Source organism: Thalia democratica, chromosome 2 (genome assembly GCF_965202585.1).
Source record: "Thalia democratica chromosome 2, ktThaDemo2.hap1.1, whole genome shotgun sequence".
NCBI lineage: Eukaryota > Metazoa > Chordata > Thaliacea > Salpida > Salpidae > Thalia > Thalia democratica.
In genome coordinates, this window is record NC_139166.1 from 54,077,751 (window position 1) to 54,100,348 (window position 22,598).

A 22,598-nucleotide genomic window follows, 5' to 3' on the forward strand; every position below is an offset into this window, starting at 1 on the left:
GAGATTTAAAAAGCAATGCTGAAGCTTATTTCAACATTGACATCTATAATATAGTAATAAAAATTATAATAGATGGTTGCTTATAAAGTAAGAGTTTGTTTAAATATTTTTAAGCTGTATGTATACTGTATATGTTATTTTTATATTAAGTTTAACATTATCTTAGTTTTTGTAATTGATTTAACCTGAGTTTTAGTTTTTCAGAAAATTAGAATCACTATGACAAATAAAATATGAAATTTATTACAACTTAACTAGATAAGTTAGTTATAGAGTTTTATTCTATAAGACTATGAGTGGATGACTAGTTTTTATTATTAAAAATTTCAAGTTGTATGTTAATTACAGAATATTAAATAAGTTTAAAACAAAGTTAGTTGATGCATCAGTACTATAAATAAAATTTCTGAAAACTATGAGCTTAATACTCTACTTGATATTTATTTATTAAAATAGTTTTTAGTGATTTACTTCAATATCTTTCTTCTTTAGACAGTGCCGTTTTTCCTGAAAGTAATTTATCCAATCAACAACCTTCAAATGAATATAACTGCCAATCGCCAACAAATGTTCAATCAACTTCTGCAACCAATATTGTCCGTTTATACTCTGCTAGTGTTTATGTTACAGTATTAATCTTTTCTTAATAAAAAATTTTAAATTAATGTTTATGATGTGTATCTATATACTAAAATTTAGTTCTCGAATTAAAGTTTAAGCTTCTAAAAAAGTTTTAAAAGTTAACTGCCTATTATGTCATACTAAAAAAGTTTTAGTTATTTGTAAAAAGAAAATTTACTTACTTGTTTAATTTAAATTTAATTTTAATTTAAAAAACTTGTTTAATACTTGGTAATAAAAATTGTATTTTAAACAATTTTTGTGTATGTAAAAATTTATTATATACCTCTTGTTTTAAAATATTACTGTTTAAAGTTTAAAAAAAAACAACTTTTAACAGTATGATGAATTAGGAGAAAATCAAAATTGTTTAAATCGTTCATACAGTTCAAACTTTAACAACCTGATTAACAAAAATAAAGTTTTTCACCAACATTCAAAGTTGAATCAAAACTTTCAAAGAAATTGCATGAGTTAGTTTAAGAAATATAAATTTTGGTAGGTTGTTCACAGTTATGTTTAAGTCTATTATATGTACTTTTAATTTTAGATTAAAGATATATTTGTCAAACTTTTAAATTGAAAAGTTCTTACAACTAACAAATTTTATAACAGAAGTAATTAATGAAGAAATTAACTTTTTACAGACAATAAAATAAATTTGGTGGTAACCCTAGAAAGGGCGTTTTATCTTTCTTGATATTTTAAAAGTAATGGTTTCTAATAAAATTTTTATTTTTGTCAAGTTTAATATTAAAGTGGTTTATAAAATTATTTTTATTAGAGTGAAAAATTTGGTTAGTGTATTACTTATAAATTTGATAAACAAGTAACAATAGAATAGATTGTTTTCTTCTTTTAGGTTCAGATTCGCATGAAGTGTATAATGACCCATTTGAAAATAGTAGATTTTTCGGTGACAATTTGAAACAGCTTGGAAATGTCAGTTTTGTATACATGTTTTGTTTTATTAAAAAGTATTTTATACATATTTTAAGAACCTGAAATTTATGCGGTTACTTTAACAGTCAATGCTTTCGTACTTTATCAAAGTAACTAGTGTAGAACAAAAGATGTGAACTAGAAAATAGTATAAATATTTTCTACTAGATATTAATAACTAATTTTTATATCTTATCATTTCTTTTAAAGAGCAACATACTAAAAGTAAAAATTTAGTTCTTTTTGTAAAAATGTCTACTTTACAGCAGTTGACTTTTTAGTAAGGTCTTGTTTTTTGCACAATTTTGTACCATACATTTCCACAAACACTGTATATTTTGTTGACAATCTGATTCTGTGGTACTTATGTTATGAAAATGCAGATGATACAATTTATATTTACAATGAAAAAATTATAGCTAATTTGATGAAAAGAAGGTTACGAAATCACGTTCAAAAATTAAAAGTATTGAATTTATTGTCTGTTATCTAATTGTTGTATTTGCGGTAGATCAAAAAATAAGTTGGTTTTGTACAATCTATAACGCGTTATCCTCTTACATTTTCATTTTCACTATACTGTGAATTTCATAACTATCAACTTAAGCAGGATTTACAAACGTTACTTTAGTGTTTGTACATAAAAGATACAGCTCAGGAGTTTTGCAGGAAAAGTTAAAGTGTAACAGTCATTAAAATTAAATAAGTTAAGAGTAATTGAAAGGTGTTTAAAACTTTATTTTTTTGACACTAATATAAGTTTCTAACATTATTAACTAAGTATGTGTATTTGTTAATTTTTTATTGTGGTTTCTAAATATTATGTGATGTATTGAGCATGGTTTTGATAAAAATATTACCTTTCATTCTCAATTTTGTTTAAATCGACTTGAAATTTTAATTTCAAACACCTCTGCATTGGTATTTAATCTTACATTAAGTATAGGTTCGTTTTATTATTATTATCGATATTAATTTTTAAGTATCATATATTTTTTTAAATATTATCATATAAAACTTGAACATTATAAGCATATTATATTAATGGTAAAGTTTAAATCCTGAATTTTTTTTATATTCTGCCATTGGTAATACTTGTCACGTATTTAAGTTTATAAACTGAGTTAGTAGAACTCAAAACAAGTCTTCGTGGCGCAATCGGTTAGCGCGTTCGACTGTTAATCGAAAGGTTGGTGGTTCGAGCCCACCCGAGGACGTTTTTGTGTAAAACAGCGCTAATGTGACGTCATAATGCTCATATTTACGTATTTGAATGGATATTAGTTGTTGTAGACGTGTGGCCGGTTAGCTCAGTTGGTTAGAGCGTCGTGCTAATAACGCGAATGTCGCGGGTTCGATCCCCGTACTGGCCACATGTCCCTCCTCGTTAGTATAGTGGTGAGTATTCCCGCCTGTCACGCGGGCGACCGGGGTTCGATTCCCCGACGGGGAGCTTTTTGTTGTAGATATATAATTTTATGTCAGTATATCTGTTTATTCAAAAAAAATTTCCAAGCTTAACTTTTGTCAGAATTTTTAAACTCTAGTTTTACTTTAAAAACAACACTTGAACAAATAAGCATAAATAATTTTATAATAGAGAACAAATAAAAAATTAATCTTTTTCTTGTTACGTTTCATTATCTGTAATATACATAAATTAGATGCTTTCTTAAAAACTGCTAAACTTAAAAGCAGAAAATCTATGAAGAAAATTAAAAAAATATATTGATTCTTTACAGTTACGTTCAAATTCTAATTTTGAATAAAATAGAGTGATATAGATTTTTCATTTTAGTTTTTTATAGTCTTTCTTTAAAAAGTTTGTTCAATGAAACGCAAAAGGTGAGGCACTACCGAGATTTCGAACTCGGGATCTCCTGTTTACTAGACAGGCGCTTTGACCAACTAAGCCATGGCGCCGCGTGTAGATCTTCAATAGAAATTCAATTTATGTAATGATCACTATTACGTCACCATGCAATGATATTTTGTTTGTGTAAATTTTACAGTGTTTAATCAAGCTATTGCATTATAAAGGCTTCATCTAAATCAGGATGTCGAAAATCATTTTTATATGTGCCGCCTTGGCAATAATTAGAAAAATAATTAAACTATTTTTATTAGTTACAGGTTTGCCAAAAAACATAGAAATGTTAATAAATTGAAAATTTATGCAAAAAAACTGTAATTTCAAACAATTTTTTAATATAAAATAACGAAACTAAACTTGGTAAGAAAAATCTATCATATACAGTATTTTTTTAGAATTTTTGTTTTAAAACACATTTAGATTAACATCACAATATCTTTTTAATATTAATACACCATTAAAGACCTTGAATTTAATTTAATCTAAAAATAGACTAAAAAACTTGTACTTTCTAAAACTTAATTTCAAAAAACCATTGGCTGTTGTTTAATAAACTTGTTATTTCTCCTGAGGGGCGATAGCACCACATTTGGGAAACCCTGAAATAATTAGATTAGACAAAAGTGTTAAGGTAACTCGAATTTTTTAGTAGTTAATCTTTTTAGTAAAATGTGTACTATTAAAGTTTGTCTGATTAAAAACATTCAAAAATTTTGAACTAACTTAAAATAACTTGGTAAAAAAAAGTTGATTATGCGGTTCATCTACGGCCAACAATGGTACCAACTGATAACTTTTTTTTGTAAAAATCAAAAAAAAGTTTTGTAGTAAAAACTTACACTTAGGCTTTTCATTTAAGAAATGCTCATTACTAGTGCTTTATTATTCCTTATTCTATCATACGTTTGGTTTTAATTACAATTTAATATTGATTGCTAAATTTATTTTAAAACAACTGCAGTCTGCGAATTACTAAAAAAATATCGGCCTCGACTTGTTAAAAACTGCCGACCTCAGATTTAACTAAACTAATAGTACTATTATTTTTTTGTCAAAGTGTTTTTTAAGTAAAAGAAAAGTTATATAAAAACATGACAAAAGTTTGTACTTAAAAATTACCTAATGTAAACATCTTATAATGACTTAATATTACAAAAAGTCTCCCCGTCGGAGAATCGAACCGCCCGCATGACAGGCGGGAATACTAATGAGCTTGGAAATGTGGCCAGTACGGGGATCGAACCCGCGACATTAGCACGACGCTCTAACCAACTGAGCTAACCGGCCACACGTTAACAATGACTAGTATGCGTTCATAAACGTAAATATGAGCATTATGACGTCACCATAGCGCTGTTTTACACAAAAATGTCCTCGGGTGGGCTCGAACCACCAACCTTTCGGTTAATAGTCAAACGCTAACCGATTACTCCACGAAGATGTTTGATAGCTAATTATTTTTAATATAAAAGACTAGTGGTAACCTGGGAAATGTCCAGGGTTTAGTATTAAACATTATCATAATGCAATAAGTGTTTAAGTGTTATTTGATGGTATAAACGGATCTTACGCGACTCATAAAACTAGTGATGTACCGGACCCGGATCCGGACTTTTTTTTCAAATTAGAATCCGGCCGGAACCGGATCCGGACTTTTTTTTCAAATTAGAATCCGGCCGGAACCGGATCCGGACTTATTTTTCAAATTAGAATCCGGCCGGATCCGGATATCAGACAAAAATGGCAATTTTTCAAATTAGAATTTTAAGGCCGGAACCGGATCCGGACTTTTTTTTCAAACTAGAATCCGGCCGGATCCGGATATCAGACAAAAATGGCAATATCCGGCCGGACCCGGATAGTGAGTCCGGTACATCACTCGAATAAACTAGCCTGGGTCAGAATGAGGTTTTTAAAAACTGAATAAAAAAGAACTTTAATCTAATAATAAGTAGAACAGCTAGCCAAAAGGTTTACAAATTTAGGTGTTATTTACAATTAAAAATCTGAAATCAAGTTCTTGAACAAAATACACTGGAAAATTACAAAATATTGAAAACTGGATCAGCTCAAACTCATTCAAAATCTAAAAGAATTTTTATAAAAAACTAAACTAGCCTGAGGCAGTCCAAGATTTTCTAAAATTCCCAAAAATTTTCAAACTAGCAGGGTTGCCACTGTTTAAGTCAATAAAACTAGCTAGAGTGAGTATAAACAAGCCTGAGTCAGAATGAGGTTTTTAAAAACTGAAAAAATTACTTTAATTTAATAATCAGTAGAACAGCTAGCAAAGGTTGACGATTTGGTAGTAAAGTTGTGGACTGATTGTGGTACACTTAAGTTATTAGCACCACCCATCATAATTAGATCCTACCTTAATTAATTAATATCTAACAAACACTAAATTCTAACTGAGACTACTTTGTATAATCAGACACGACAGTTTTGAGTGATGAATCTTTTATATAAAACACAACAAGAAATACTAGCATATACAAAATTATTAATTACTTTGGTAACACTTTAAAAACTGGAAGCTATTTAAATCTATATCAAAAGACTTAAAACAAAAAACTATAAATTAAATAAAACTTTTAGTAAACAAGAAACTGTAAAATTTTTAATAAACTATTAAACGAAAAACCTTGCTTAAATATTTAAACAATTAAACACCTGTTGATAAATTCACTTTTAAAACAAAACACTACTTACAATAAGCATTCACAAAAAAGTTCAAGATATCTTGTTGCTTCAAGCTACACACCAAACTAACTAATTGCTTACATATAAACTGCCTGTCATGTTCTGATGTTTTGTTGCATCAGTATTCAGTTTGAAACATTTCGTCATATTATTCTCATTGGCTCGTACATTCAACCGTATTAACTCTAAATATTCTCTGAGCTCAATTTTAAACAATAAACAATGCAAGTATTCATTCCAAAGTTTTCAATTTTACAACATATATAAAGAGTTGCATTTCATGAAATGTTTATTTCATAGTTTAAAATTAAACAAATGTAAATTAGTCACGTGTAAAAAATGAGCCAATCACGGTAGGTGTTTAATTTTAACTGACGAAAATGACTTTTATTAATTTACACAGGGTTTATTTTTGAAAAAATACTTTTCAGTATGCTCTTTTTTACTAACTAGATCCGGGTCCGGACTTTTTTTTCAAATTAGAATCCGGCCGGATCCGGACCCGGACTTTTTTTTCAAATTAGAATCCGGCCGGAACCGGATCCGAACTTTTTTTTCAAATTAGAATCCGGCCGGATCCGGATAACAGAGAAAAATGGCAATATCCGGCCGGACCCGGATAGTGAGTCCGGTACATCACTACATAAAACTAACTTTTGTTGTATATTTTTATAAACTAGTCTAACCATTAGTGAACTTCGAAAAATTTTCACTTATTATAAGTTATCAATTATAAAACGTTGAACAAAACAGTTGTTTTCTGGAATTTTTATGGATATCAAAAAATTAAAAAACACTTTAAGCTGAAAAAAAATGACATCAAAGTGTTTTTAAACCACGGTAGTTGTAAAAAAATATATAATTTCTAACTAAGTTAAATAATAGTAAGAACAAGACGTTCAGCTACCAAACGTTTATTTAGTACTACTACAGTTTCACTGCTTAACAGCAGATCTTCAGCTACAATAATTAAACGACGATCTAAAGCACTTTTCATATGTAGAGATAGGAAGGTAATTAGAGGTGATTAGTAGTACTAAACTTGTTATTAGTATTATTAGGTGTTAGGACAAAAGTACAACTAAAATAAGCAAATACAATGAAATAAAAACAAAATTACTAGTAAAAATAATAGTTAAAAGGACGATTTGAAGAACATAAACTATGATACAATAATTAAATAAAATTAAATTAAAAATAGCACGATCTGAAGTGGGGGAAGCTCTGTTCGCTGATTCAACGATCTTTCTCTGTTTAATCCGCGATAGCAATTCTTTCCAAGTTATATATAGAGCACGCTTCTGGTTTTTAGGTGGGTTGTTGCATGTAGTTTTATACATGATGTACCATTAGGTGTTGGTGTCGTTTAAAATGTTTTTCTTTATATATGCCGACAACGTTGTTTGGGTAGATTTGTTAGGCTTGAAGCTGGACTTGTGTTAGTTGTATCTGGTCTCAAAAGATACACCAGTGAAGTCTATGAATTCTTTATTGATATTCTGGTGCAAAATTGCGGCTTTATATATCCCTTTCTGTAGGCATTGACCATTGAACGGACATTCGTGGTGTTTCTCCATTTATTATTATTTATGAGTTTATCAGTTGAGCTTGGTCCGGATAGCATTTTTTTATTGTGTGCTTTGATAATTGATTTGAGGTTTGTAGAACAGCTGTAGTTGATATTGATTGTGTTTTTGTTGAATACCTTGTGCAGCTTGGAACCTTGAGGGAAATTCGTGAATATGAGGTGGAAGAATTGTGAATCAGCGAACAGAGCTTGCCGCCCTGTACCCCACTTCAGATCGTGCAATTTTTAATTTAATCTTATTTAATTTACTTTATTATAGTTTATGTTTTTCAAATCGTCCTTTTAACTTAGGTAATTTTATTTTTATTTTGTCGTAGATGCTTAGTTAAGTTGTATTTTTGACCTAACACCTACTAATACTTATAAGTAGTTATTAATTTTATTATTACTAATCACCTCTAATTACCTTCCTTTCTCTACATATAAAGTGCTTTAGGTCGTCGTTTAATTATTTTACCTGAAGATCTGCTGTTTTACAGTCTAGCTGTAGTAGTACTAAATAAACACTTGTTATCATTATTATTGTTAACGTTTGTGTTTGAGCACTTTGATATTATCCAGTTAGAGACTTCTATAGTCTGCTATTTAACTAAGTTGAATAGAAATTGATTAAAACTTATATAAATCCTACATCATATTTTGGTTAAGTTTTTTTTTACACCATTTCTCTACAGAAAGAAGATTTTGGAGAAAACCAAAGGTATTTAAATCGTTCAAATATTTCCAACATTACAAATAAATCTAATACAATTAAAGTTCATCATCAACAATCAAATTTTGATCAAAGTTTTCATGAAAATTACATGAGTAAGTTATTTTATTGATTGTTTATTTCCCAAAAGTTTTATTTTAAAGTCTTTTATCTACTTTATATTAAAAAGTATTCTAATATTGTTAACAAATTCAAACTTTAATTACTTTAACTTTAATTAATGCTTGCTTTTAAGTTGAATTTCAGTTGTTCTTAAATAGTTATGAAATTACTAAAAAAGTTTCAATTTTATTTAATTTAAAATATCCTAAAATATAATTGAGAAACTTTTAACTCATATAGTTTTTTTTTTTGTTATATTCACAACTAACTACTTATAACGTAAATATAATAAAAAAATTATAAGTTTTAAAAAAGGTAAAGTTTTTAAAAAACTCAAATATAGTTATACATAAGTGTGATGTTTAAGTATTTTGTATTCAGTAAAATAAAATGTTAAAACATATTTTTTTAATAAAAGATGACAGTGAAAGATGCAATGATCCTTTTCAAAGTAGTCAGTTTTTTGGTGAAGTTCCGCTTAAAAATGTAAGTAGATCTCAAAGGATTTTGAAAAATTAATAAAAACTTTCAATGTTTTTAAGTATTTTATAACTAACTTGAATACACAAAATGCTAGGTAAATATTTTAAGTTTTTTATGTAACTGATTGTGTGGTGCTTATAACTTTTTTAGATTATTTATCTTACTTGATATGCCAGTGTGCTTTACAAACCCTAGAGTTTACCAATCAGCTATGTTAGTTTATCAACCCTCAAAAAAAAACATTTAATTCTACTTAACTAGTATACTATCGACTTAAAACATCATAGTTTAACAACTTTTACAGTATGAAGAAATTGAAGACAATCAAAATTATCTAAAATCAAATAGTTCCAGTTTGACTAATCTAATTAACAGAAATGAAATTTATCACCAACAATCGAGTTTTAATCGAAATTTTGAAAGTTCAAATCAGCTTAAAAGTGTAAGTGTATCTATATAAGGCCTTTATCATTTGCAGCAAAAAATTAAAACAGTAAAAACATTTTAGAAAAATAACTAAATCTCAAACGTCAAATAATTTTTTTATGTTCTACAAAAAATATTTTATAGTATATAATTTAAGCTTTCATATTAGGGTCAATTAAGTTTTTTTTTTTTTAAATTATGGACATCTTTATGGCTTCAACAAACGAAACAGTACAATAGAAATTCATACGTTTAAAATCTAACGTATAAGAAAAATGACTCAATTTTGCTTGCAGTCTCTGGAATACAGAAGATGGGAATTTGATTTAATAACTCTTTTAAAATTGTAAATATTGTACATAAAGTCTTTTCAGATCATTTGAAAAAATATTTCCCAGAAAATATATATTAAGAAGTAGCAATAACCAACTAACATGCAAAATTGTTTTAAAAACTGCCAGCGGCAAAGTAGTTTTTTCCAAAGAACAATATTTTAAAAGAATAGATTACCACATGATGTAATTTCGTGTAAGAGGGTAAAACATAATCGTTAAAGATTAAAAAATGCTTTATAGAATAGTTGTAAATAAAGTTTGATAAAAAAAAGAACTCAACAATAATCTTACCTTTATCTCAATTAGTTACTGCTAGTGTTTGAAACTTTCGATATTTATAATTTTCCTATGCCTGCCACCTAAAGTATTTAATGGTTTTATCAACTTTGTAGCTTTTTCAAATTTAAAGCTTCTATTTTTGACTAATTAACCTTGAAGTTACTTTTGACTAAAGATATTATGCGCAGGGTTGCCACTCGGTCAGGAAAAGTCAAGAAAAATTTTAAAAAATGACAAAAGTCAGGAAAAAATGGGGGGTTTTGAAAAAAAAGTCAGGATAAGTCAGGAAATTTGATAGAATTTAAAAAAAGTCAGATTTTTTCAGTTTAATTTTCCAAAATTCCTTGTTTTTCAAAGCCTTCAAATGGTAATAATTAATTATAAGTCATTCAAAGTCAGAAAAAATTTCCAAAATTTTCCTAGAAATTTACAAAAATATTTAATTTTATTTCCAATGCCTTCACCTGGTATAAATTAGTTAAATATCCTTTATAAAACTGCAAAGATTTTCTGTTAACATATTGAACAAGTACCCTACTTGAACAAGCAGATTTTGTAAGCTTTTTAGTATTGATGATCTGTAGCAAGGACATAGTGAAACTGTGATATATACACAAAAGTTTATCTAGCATAATTAAAGAATCAAAGTGTTTTTTGTTTAAGTAAATAATTGAGTTCTTTATAACTAAGCAGTTAGTTTAGTATTTTATGTAACAAACTGATGTGTATACTTTACCTCTTTATAATTTTTTCAAAGTTGTTTAAATTTATAAAATAAGTTATAAGAGAGGTATATGCCAAGATTAAGTTTACTTACTGTTTGTATTTCTTGTAGAATAACTTAAGTTTTTTGAATAAATAAAAGTGTATTTATTTGTTACAAATTTTATACTAAATGTAGAGCTGTTTATTAAAAACATCAATCATACACAGATGGTTTAAGTGATGTACTGGAAGTTTAATGATAGAATTCAGCAAAAAACTGTTATTTTTAACCTGTATTAAAATTAGATTGAAAGCTTTATATAGTTTCAAGTGTTAGATTATGTATTTTAGAATAAGTTTAATTTAAGAGTTTGTTTTAGAAAAGTCAGGAAAATTTTGGTAAAAAGTCAGGAAATTTTTCTCAGCTTATCAGTGGCAACCATGTATGTGCTATAATAGCATTTTATAAAGCCTTAAAATGGTATGCTTCTTTTTTTCAAACTAAGTTTTCGTTTCATGTTAAATGCAAAAACAGCCTATGTTTTGTGAGTTTTTATTTCTTTATTTTGAGTCTTAATTATTTTATGTTATAATTATAACTTATTAGTTTAGTTTCTACTTGATTTTAAACATTTTTATATTTTTACTCTTCATGTCTTCTATTTAAGTGGCTCGGATTTTGATGCTTGAGTCAGGGTGGCCAAAAAACCTGGAATCCTGGAGTTTTAAGCAATTTAAACATGTTGAGTAGTAAAATTTCGATTTTACACAAAAAAATCTATCATATAGATGAAAAAAATTGTCATCATCAAACATTATTTTATTAAAAAACACATTTAAAGTAGCTTTACAGTATCTTTTCAGTGACCTTATACTACTTAACACCGTTTCTTACCTTAAACTTATTCTTTAACTAAAAATAGACTCAAAACATGTACCTTTAAAATCGTGGAAGAAGTTTTGAAAACCTGGAGATTATTTGCCAAAGATCAGTTGGCCTGCTGTGTGCAGCGTTGCACAATAATGGTAGTTGAGTATAAATTCAAAATTTTTATTGATAGCTGATAGGGAGGAACTTATTATGTTATCTCAATATAGAGGCTCTTACGGGTAATAGAGAATGGAAAGGGCATATAAACTTATATGTTAGTATACAAATCGAATGAAGACTAATCTTTTATTTACATGAACTAAAAAAGCACAACGATGCATCATAACTACATCACACTATACTAAAACTACAGTTGTTCACAAATGATCAAAGAAATACTAAAAGTATCTTAAAACTTAAGTAAAAGAAGCATTTAATTATTAAACCTAACATGTTTATAGCACAACATAATAGCACACCAATTACTGCCGAATGCCCAAAAACTTTCAAAATGTTGTAAATGTTTTTTTTAATTGAAAGAATATAAGTTTTTTTTCTTTTCTTACGTATTCATTAGATAGAAATTAACTCCTCGAATAAACAATGTTATTTTGGAAATTGGGAAAATTGTTTTGAGAAAAGCTTACAGAATGTTTACAAAAAATCCCACATTTATTACACGCTTTAGATTATAAAACGAAATGTTGATTTCATTACAATTTTTTATATATTACTTATCTCACTTGAAAATATATTTAATAATTTAGAAGCGTAGATTAAAATAAATAAAGTTTACCAAATAGTTAGTCAGTTTTTCCAAAAATTTTTTTTTTTTAAAATTAGTATTACTGAATTTAAACATCACTGTTGAACAATTTTTACAGTACGAAGAAGTTGGAGACAATCGAAATTGTTTAAATTCAAACAGTTCTAGTTTAACAAATCTAAATAACAGAAATAAATTATATCATCAACCATCGGGTTTTAATCGAAGTTTTCAAGAAAGTTTAACGAGTTATTTTTTTTATTGTTACAATTACAGCTATTAGAAAGTAACTGTTCATTAAAAAAAAAAGTTTTTTTTAATATACTTTATATAAAACTCATTAGTGACCCTTCTTTTAAGAGATTAATTAAAAAAACTAATTTATAAGACATGTAAAACAGTCGAATTTTAAAGCAATGCTTTTAATATTTTTGTTTATAACTTTTATTAAATTTATCAATTTAAAAACTGTTTATTATAAGAAATTGTTGGTATTTTAATTAAACTTTTGCAGAGATGCATGTCGTTTGAATTTAATTTTTTCTTAAAGTAAGAGATTAGAAAAAAGCAATAGTTGTTCTCACAATCAATTTTATGGCATATCTAATTACAAAAAAATATTTTAAGTTCCTTAAATCAAATTTGGAGTAAACTATAATATTAACACAAGAATTTTTTTTAATAAATTTTGGCTTAAAAAGGTTTGAGCTTTTTTGAAGTTATAATTTTAAACTTTTTTTTCTTAAGAAAGTTTGTTAGAATCTAGCTAATGTAGTGCAATAGATTGAGTAGGATACAATTGGTTACAAGAACATATTTTTTTACTAAAATCACACAAAAATTAGATGTCAATTTACAAGATCCAGAAGCAGACGTCCAGTTTAATGATCAAGTTTCAGTTAGACAGTATTACGAGGACAATTCCAATCAGTTTGCAAACGTTAGTTTGTTTATATACATCTTTAAAAAAATGTTTTAAAGTTTAAGCAGAGTTAAATTTATAGTAACTTACTGTGCCTAGTATAGTAACTTTTGAATAGGTTGAATACCACTGGTATACATATTATAATTATTTATTAGAAAAAATTATAACTAGTAGTGGATGTAAATTTTAAAATAGTTTTTAGTACTTTTTATCTGAATTTACATGATCAGTTTTCACTATAAAATCATAGACATAACTATCATGATTTTTTCGTTTTATAATTTTTTTAACTATACAGTAATGTCTGTATATGCTTGGCTAAAAGCTGTTTTGAGAAGGTAAAATGTATTTGTCATTAGATTTGTTTTTAAAAACAATTAAGTACAAATTGTTTAAAGTCAAGCTAAAAACTATACTAAACATTTTTTTCTAGCTTAAGTGCTATAAATGGTTTTACAATGTTTGATTCTAAATAAAATAAATGTTTTTTTTTTCTTGATTGACTGAGCTGTAGTTGTTTTGTAAGGTTAGGATAAAAAATAACTTTGGAATAAAATTATTTGCATTAAGGTACATTTAAAGTTTTTAGATTTATTAACAACTATTTATTGAATTTGTGTAAAAAAATGTTGAGCAATTAAATATTTAGAAAATTATAAATAAAAAGAGTTAAACAACATACAAAGTATATTTGAGTAATTTTTCAAAAAAAAACTTATTAAAATGCTACATGATTTGTTTGATTTGTAAAGAATTGATTGTTCCAGTAAAGAGTTAATGTTTGTCTTTATTTAGTGAGCTTGTATATATATTTTGTAAAATAACCCATTGATCACCGGTCTTCGTGGCGCAATCGGTTAGCGCGTTCGACTGTTAATCGAAAGGTTGGTGGTTCGAGCCTACTCGAGGACGTTTTTGTGTAAAACAGCGCTATTGTGACGTCATAATGCTCATATTTACGTATTTCAACGGATATTAGTTATTGTAGACGTGTGGCCGGTTAGCTCAGTTGGTTAGAGCGTCGTGCTAATAACGCGAATGTCGCGGGTTCGATCCCCGTACTGGCCACATGTCCCTCCTCGTTAGTATAGTGGTGAGTATTCCCGCCTGTCACGCGGGCGACCGGGGTTCGATTCCCCGACGGGGAGCATTTTGTTACTGTCTGCAATTATAAATTTTATGTTTTTTGTAGGATGATAAAGTTTAATATTTTGTTATAGAACAGTATAATTTAGTGTTTTATTATTAAGTTAATGATTAAATTATATGTCAATTTATAATTTAATTATTGTCAAAGCAAAATAAAATGTAAGCACTTTTTTAGTATTAATTAAAGTAGACAAAGTTTTTAAAAAGTTTGATGTAAGTTTTATGATTTTATTCCAGTTTTTATTTTATGATATATCCTTAAATTCAAGTTTTTTGACCAATTTTACTGAAAATATAAACTTCAGACTTTAAATGAGGTTTAATAGTTTATATTTATTAGAAAACTACATTTTTTAAGAAAAGCATATGCCAATAAAGTTCAAGTTGAAAATCTACCGTTGTGTTTTTGATTAAATATTTTTGTAACTTCGATAGCAACCAGAAAAACTTATAATTATTTTATAACTACATTATATCACAGATGTTCTTGTGCTAAAACTTTATTTCAACTAACGGCGTTTCACTGCTCTCAAATAAATTTAAGAACAGATCTACGGAGTCTATAAAATATTAACACACATTAGAAAAAAAGCAGAAAAAGTATGTATAATTATGTATAGTGTTTATGTAGGTAGTAGCTATAAATGAACTTTATGTTTTAAAAACAAAGTTTGGGATAAAAACATAAAATTATAAAATTGTCTACAAAAAATACAAATTTAATAAATTTATAATTTTATGTTTTTATCCCAAACTTTGTTTTTAAACCATAAAGTTCATTTATAGTTACTACCTACATAAACACTATACATAATTATACATGCTTTTTCTGCTTTTTTTCTAATGTGTGTTAATATTTTATAGACTCCGTAGATCTGTTCTTAAATTTATTTGAGAACAGTGAAACGCCGTTAGTTGAAATAAAGTTTTAGCACAAGAACATCTGTGATATATATTCCGATAAGCTTAGCTTATCAGGATCTCCAGGATTTAACGCCTTTTAACGTTACATCTTATAACTACAATATACATCATTTACATGTTTTAATAGTACTAATACTGTAAATTTGTTTATACTTAATGGTGTACTTGTGTCTTTTTCAGGGACCTTTTTGTTATAAATTTAATGTAATTTTCAATTAAAATGGACTTTTTTTCATAAAAATGACTATAAAGTTTATATTTTCAGTAAAGGTGGTCAAAAAACTTAAGTTTAAAATATATTGGAATGAATTTATAAAAACTGGAATAAAATCAAAAAACTTACATCAAATTAAAAAAAAAAATTGTTTACTCGAACTAATACTAAAAAAGTGCTTACATTTTATTTTGCTTTGACAATAATTAAATTATAAATTGATACTATAATTTAATAATTAACTTAATAATAAAACACTAAATTATACTGTTCTATAACAAAATATTCAAATTTATCATCCTACAAAAAAACATAAAATTTATAATTGCAGACAGTAACAAAATGCTCCCCGTCGGGGAATCGAACCCCGGTCGCCCGCGTGACAGGCGGGAATACTCACCACTATACTAACGAGGAGGGACATGTGGCCAGTGCGGGGATCGAACCCGCGACATTCGCGTTATTAGCACGACGCTCTAACCAACTGAGCTAACCGGCCACACGTCTACAATAACTAATATCCGTTGAAATACGTAAATATGAGCATTATGACGTCACAATAGCGCTGTTTTACACAAAAACGTCCTCGGGTGGGCTCGAACCACCAACCTTTCGATTAACAGTCGAACGCGCTAACCGATTGCGCCACGAAGACCGGTGATCAATGGGTTATTTTACAAAATATATATACAAGCTCACTAAATAAAGACAAACATTAACTCTTTACTGGAACAAACAATTCTTTACAAATCAAACAAATCATGTAGCATTTTAATAAGTTTTTTTTTGAAAAATTACTCAAATATACTTTGTATGTTGTTTAACTCATAAAACTCCTTTTAACTATTTTGTTGTTGTTAGTAATAAAATTTATAAATTGCTAAAGAAAATCTCTTGTAAAGAATAAATATATTTTTTTTTGTTATTAAAAAACATATAATTTTTTTATTTGAAAATAAATAATTTTTAATTTATCGTTGAGCTAAAACTTACAAAAGCAACAATAGTTTAATGGGGTAATAGGTAAAATTTTTAATCATTTTAACAAAACTAAAATAAAAAGCTTTTACAAAAACATTTAAAGCTATAAACAAATTGGTTAAAATAGTCTTACGTTTTAAAACAATTATTGTTTCTATAAGCTCAAAAGTAAAATATATCATAACTATTTTTTACCTTTTTAAAAGATAGGCCACTTATTAAAATTGCCACTTTACCTCGAAACCTGGAAAAATCAGGAATTTGACAATTTAGGCAAAAAAAAACTGTAAAAACCTGGAATTTTAAACAAATTTTACATGTTACGTAGAAAAATTTGGATTTATTATTATTATATTGTTTATTGTGCAATGTTGGACTCAGGCATCAAAACCTGAGCCACTTAAACAGGACACACAAAAAGAGAAAAAGAAAATAAACTTATATTCAAAACTTTAAGATAAATTATATACATATATATAAACACAATTTAAATGAAAAAACAAAGTTAAACACAATATGATATACAAATGCATTAAGTTAAAAATTCAATTTAAAAATTTAAACTTATATATTACTTAGTACACACAATAAAGAAGTTTGTCTAAAATCATCGCTTATAAAACAACATTCATAATTACAAAATAAATAAGTAAACTGTTAGTTTGTAGGGGGGAGGCGTAGGGAAAAGAATTTTCTTTTGTTTATAGTGGAATATTAGTAAATTTTACTGGTATTTATTGTATTAAATCAAATCTTTTTAGCTTTAAACGAAATTGTTCTACTCTCTCACAAGATACTATATCCTGAGGTAGTCTGTTCCACATAGCTTTTGCTCTGTGAAAAAATGTGCCTTGCCACTGACTGTTTTGAAAATCATGTTTACATTTTAGTTTCAAATTATTTGCTCTTAGTTGATATTTATTTTGAGAAAAATTAAAAACTGGTTAAAAAAACTTTTATATTTGCCATTAATAATTTTGTAAAGAGTTAATAAATCAAATTCCCATCTTCTATATTCCAGTGATTTCAAACCAAATTTAATCATTCTATCATTATATGATGTGTAAGATATGTTGCAACGACTACAAAAATGACGAGTAAAACTCCTTTGCACAGATTCAATTTTGTTAATATCCTATTTTAAATGGGGTGACCAAATTTGGGTACTAAACTCAAGTTTAGGGCGAACATATGTTTTAAATAGTTTTGTCAGAATTGAAGCAGAATTAGTTTTAAAACGTTTTAATATTTGATAGCATGTAGTTTTTGCAATCTTATATAAATAGTTGATATGTTCGTTCCATTTTAAATCTTTGGAAATATAAATTCCCAAATCTTTGAAACTTTTGACACAAAAAATCTACCATAAAGATAAAAAAATTTGTCACCATCAAAAAATTTCTTTATTAAAAAACCCATTTGAAATAGCATTACAGTATCTTTTCAATGTTTTTATACTATTTAATACAGTTGGTTACCTTAAACTTAAGTTTAAACTAGAAATAGACCCAAAACAAGTACTTTAAAAAACCTTGAAGAAATTTTGAAATCCTGGAGAAAATTTCCCGAAAGTCAGTGGCAACCTTAAAAGGGGTATGTCATGTATATCCAATCCATATTGAAAACTCGATTAAAAAAAAAAAAGCTAATTTTATTTCTGTATTTATACAGGGAATCCAAAAAACCTTGAATTCTTAAAAAACCTGGAATTTTTCAAATTAGGCAAAATAAACCTAGAAGAACCTAGAAATTTTAACAATTTTTACATATAAAATATAAAATTTTGATTTAGTATGAAAATCTATCAAATACAATATTTCTTTAAATACTTCAATACTTTTTAAGACAGTTTTTTTACCTTATATTTTATTTTGTTCTGAATTTAGACCAATACCCTTGTACTTTTAAAAACTTGGAAGAAATTTAGAAAGCCTGGAAGAAAAACTTAAAAAACCTTTGACAACCCTGATTTATAAAACTGAAGATTTAAATAAAAATTAGTTTACGATATTGTAGATTAGTCATCTCTTGAAATGTTTTGTTAAAACCTTATAAAGATTATCTAATATGTAAAAGGCTGTAAATGTACGTTATCGTATGTAAATTAGTTTAAGATATATTTATAAGTTAAACCGTACAAAAAATATGAAAAGGCTTGAATGACATCATTTAAAATTATTCTTAACAAAATTAAAAGGAAAGTAAAAATACTACTTAGATTTAAACTATAGCACTTAAAGTGAAAGAGTTAGATAGTTACATATTTGGTATACTTTTGATATAATTAAAGAGGTTTTGTTTTTTACCAAAACAACTTATGATTAAAAAAATAAATAAATATATATATATATATATTGTAAGTCCAGCGTTCTAGGCACTTTTAATTTTTAGCTTAGCCTAAATTAACCTTGTATTTTTTAAACTAGCCGGTTTTAACTTAGGCATTCTAACCTGATGTTTTTTTTTTATTTTTACATTTCAAAACTGATTTAGCTCCAATTTATAACATTTTGCTAACTAATTTGCTTACATGGGAACGGGTCAAAATTGCACGAAGACAATTTTGCACCAAGGGTCGATTTTTCACAAGTTACATTTTTTCAAGAGAGTAAAAAAAAATATTAAAAAAAAAAAAAAGATAAATTAAAAAAATAACAAAAAGAAAAAAAAGTTACTGACCGAGGGTAAGGGTTAAGGGTAACAGTGATAGTTAAAATAAAATAACTAATAAAGTTTATTATTAAAAAAAAATTAATTAAAAAAAGTAATAATAATTACAAAGAAAAAAACAGCTACCGACCGAGGGTAAGGGTTAGGGGTAACAGTGATACTAAAAATTAAAAAAAAAAAAAAAAGTTACCGACCGAGGGTAAGGTTAGGGTTAGGGGTGACAGTGATAGTAAAAAAAAACTAAGTTAAAAAAAATGATAAAAAAAATAAATAAAATTCAACCCGTGCAAAAATGTCTACGTGCAAAATTTTCTGCTCTTGCAATGTTGTCTTCGTGAAAAAGTGTACGTGCAATTTTATTCCCTCGTGCAAAAGTGTCCACTCATGCAATTTTGTACGCTCGTGCAAATTTGTCAGCTACCCTATTACATATCAGATTTACCAAACATGTTATTTTTACAAAGATAACAATTGTCTTTAAATGCAATTACTATTTTACAATTCTAATTTGAATTAAGAAGTAAAATTAAAGCACCATTAAACCCCTGAGTTATACCAATAACTAAAAGTCTCTAACCGTACTTTTATAATTTATGTGTCTATAATTACTGTATTCAACTAAAAGTCGTGTGTGGTTGATTTTTAACTAAATTTAAAAATAAAAAGTAAAAAACGTACTTAGTTAGAAATACAGATGTAACATTTCTAACTAAAACTTCTTAAATTAAAATTTACTAAATATATTTTTAAAACTAGCAAACATTGATATGATTTCCTATCAATTTAGTAATTACTTTTCATGTAATACACAGCTTGAGCATAAAAAAAACTTTACTTTTATCTGTAACTTTTAGCTTTTAATCAATTATAAATAATTTAGACTTAAAACATTTGTATTCTTTAGTTTTATTTTCAGTAACGTTTACTTTAAATGTCATTCTTTTTGTAAATACATTATGATAATACTATATATACATTATGCTTCAAAACAATCAAAAAGTTTTTATGTTGAATTCATTTGTATTGCTTGAAGTATTGTGCATCATACCAGAAGGACGACTTAAAACTTAAATATTGTTTCTGTTGTTGTAAATATATAATATTTCTCATTTTTTCTCAGGCCAGTAGAGAGTACGAACTGAATGATTCGATCAGCAGAAATGTTTCAAACGAGTTAAAGTTTCTTACACATTCGTCCGTATCCGCGAACCGTGACTTAAAAACAGCCAATCACACTGCTCCAAATCGAGACCCTCGGTTGAATAGAAGTTTGTTTAATTTTATGTGTAGAAGTAACCGACAAAAAATTCTTTCATAAAGATAAAAATTTTCTGTCATCATCAAAAAATTTTTGAATAAAAAAATTTATTTAAAGTAGCTTCACAAAATATTTTGAATGTTGTTATACCATTAAACACAGTTTTTTACCATAAACTTAACTTAAAACTAAAAATAGACCAAAAAGTGTGTACTTTCAAAAACCAGTGGCAACCCTGATTCTTTCATAAGATTTAATTTATTGATCTTTATTTTGATAATTTAACTAAATTTTGTTGTATACAAACTATAACTTTATAATGAATTTAGATTTTAATAAAACAACTACATGTCACTTAAAGCATTATATTCATTCATATTCTTTGTTTTGAAGTTTAAATTAAAATAAATTAAACGAATACTAAGAGTTTCATTTATACCAGGGGTCGGCAAACTGCGGCCCGCGAGCACGTTTTTTTTTTGAATGGAATGCGGCCCGCGAAAGAAATTTTTGTGGCCCGCGAGCATGTTAATGTGGCCCGCAGAGCAACAATATGTTTTAAGTTAAATTTTTACTGGTAATTTAGTTTTGTTTTATTTCGTTTTAAGTTCATGTATAATATTTTTAAATATTAAAAAGACTTTACTGTATTAGCTTAAAAATGTGAAAAAAACAGATTAGCTTTTTAACAGGGTATTTTCTCATTTTCATAATAGCTTTCTTCTCACAACAGTAAGTAATTATTTGACAAAAGAGTGTAAATATTGCTTAGATTTAGTAAGTCAGTTATATAATAGCTCTTAATAAATAAACTAAATGCAAATGTTTTTCATTTTGCACAACAGTAATGCACAGTAATTAAATAAAATAGCATTTCTTTACAGTTTAGGTATTAATTTTAAATGTATTATATACCTTAGTTTCTTTTACAGATGTATTATTATATTACTAAATATTATATTTAAGTGTACACAAATACATTTAATATGACATTTTAATAAGAAATAAGGTTTATTTGATTTTGGTTTTATCACGTTTCGATTTTTTAGTAGTTTTTTTCACTTAAAATTAATTCCAATGCACACAAGTGTACAAAGATGCTCATATTTTAAACCACTTTTTATTTACTGCTTAAGTTAGATTAAGTTTAGTTTATGCATAAATGTCTAACATTATTGTGTATCTAAATGTAATTTCTAAGTGTGCTCAGAAACATTTAAAACAATATATATGACATTACAAAAAGTTTGTACATTATGAATCAAATAAGGTTAAATTCAATTTTATAAATAACTAAACATTGCTACAAACTCAGACTAAGACCATTTGAAGACTTTAAATCTCAGGCCAATTTAGTCTTTTTTTCAGTTATTTACTTGAATTGCTTTTTGTATACGAAAATATCAGGATAGTTTTTTGTCACTAAGGCTGGCTTTTTTTCTTTAAAGAGTGGCAAATTAAATTTATGATGTATGTTTTGGTCAATACACAGTGTTGGTTTGAATTATAATTTATGTTAAATTTTAAATCTTGCAGCTGATACAATTTGAAATACTGTTTATACTACTGTATATAAGTGTGAATAATCAGTGTTGCCAAAAAACTTGAGTCCCGGTAAATCTTGGAATCTGAAAATTTATGCTTAAATAATCTGAAAAAAGTTTGAATTTGAGAATTTTTGAAAAAACTGGAATTTCAAACAATTTTTACATGTAAAGTAATGAAATTTTGATTTGAAACAAAAATTTACCATATAAATAATTTTATTAAAAAACACATTGAAAGTAGCTTAAGAGCATCTTTTTAAAATTGATATTATGTTTAGAAGATTTTTTTTTACCTTTAGTTTAATTTTATACTGAAAACAGAAGAAAAAATTTGTACTTTCACAAACTTTATATTGGCGCATTGCACCTTTGCTTTTAAAATCTATTTACCTATTGCTGTGCTTTGCATTGGAACTAAACCTAGAAATTCTTATAAAATTTCAAAATTAGTAAAAACAACTCAAATAAAAATTCTCAGATAACAATATATGTTTTATAAATGCTCTCATCTTAACAGATTGATT

The 22,598-nt window shown here is 26.8% G+C and overlaps 9 non-coding genes across 9 annotated transcripts; 5 read left to right on the forward strand and 4 right to left on the reverse strand.

Moving 5' to 3' along the window:
• Positions 1 to 2,706: 2,706 nt before the first annotated feature.
• Trnan-guu (transfer RNA asparagine (anticodon GUU)) lies at positions 2,707 to 2,780 on the forward strand. The gene has a single exon. It is a non-coding gene; the product is annotated as a tRNA-Asn (tRNA).
• Positions 2,781 to 2,862: 82 nt separating this feature from the next.
• On the forward strand, positions 2,863 to 2,936 carry Trnai-aau (transfer RNA isoleucine (anticodon AAU)). Its single transcript has one exon. It is a non-coding gene; the product is annotated as a tRNA-Ile (tRNA).
• Positions 2,937 to 2,944: 8 nt separating this feature from the next.
• Positions 2,945 to 3,016, forward strand: Trnad-guc (transfer RNA aspartic acid (anticodon GUC)). The gene has a single exon. It is a non-coding gene; the product is annotated as a tRNA-Asp (tRNA).
• A 395-nt stretch (positions 3,017 to 3,411) lies between these two features.
• Trnat-agu (transfer RNA threonine (anticodon AGU)) lies at positions 3,412 to 3,486 on the reverse strand. The gene has a single exon. It is a non-coding gene; the product is annotated as a tRNA-Thr (tRNA).
• A 10,839-nt stretch (positions 3,487 to 14,325) lies between these two features.
• Trnai-aau (transfer RNA isoleucine (anticodon AAU)) lies at positions 14,326 to 14,399 on the forward strand. Its single transcript has one exon. It is a non-coding gene; the product is annotated as a tRNA-Ile (tRNA).
• Positions 14,400 to 14,407: 8 nt separating this feature from the next.
• On the forward strand, positions 14,408 to 14,479 carry Trnad-guc (transfer RNA aspartic acid (anticodon GUC)). The gene has a single exon. It is a non-coding gene; the product is annotated as a tRNA-Asp (tRNA).
• A 1,484-nt stretch (positions 14,480 to 15,963) lies between these two features.
• Trnad-guc (transfer RNA aspartic acid (anticodon GUC)) lies at positions 15,964 to 16,035 on the reverse strand. The gene has a single exon. It is a non-coding gene; the product is annotated as a tRNA-Asp (tRNA).
• An 8-nt stretch (positions 16,036 to 16,043) lies between these two features.
• Trnai-aau (transfer RNA isoleucine (anticodon AAU)) lies at positions 16,044 to 16,117 on the reverse strand. Its single transcript has one exon. It is a non-coding gene; the product is annotated as a tRNA-Ile (tRNA).
• Positions 16,118 to 16,199: 82 nt separating this feature from the next.
• On the reverse strand, positions 16,200 to 16,273 carry Trnan-guu (transfer RNA asparagine (anticodon GUU)). Its single transcript has one exon. It is a non-coding gene; the product is annotated as a tRNA-Asn (tRNA).
• Between the last annotated feature and the right edge of the window lie 6,325 nt (positions 16,274 to 22,598).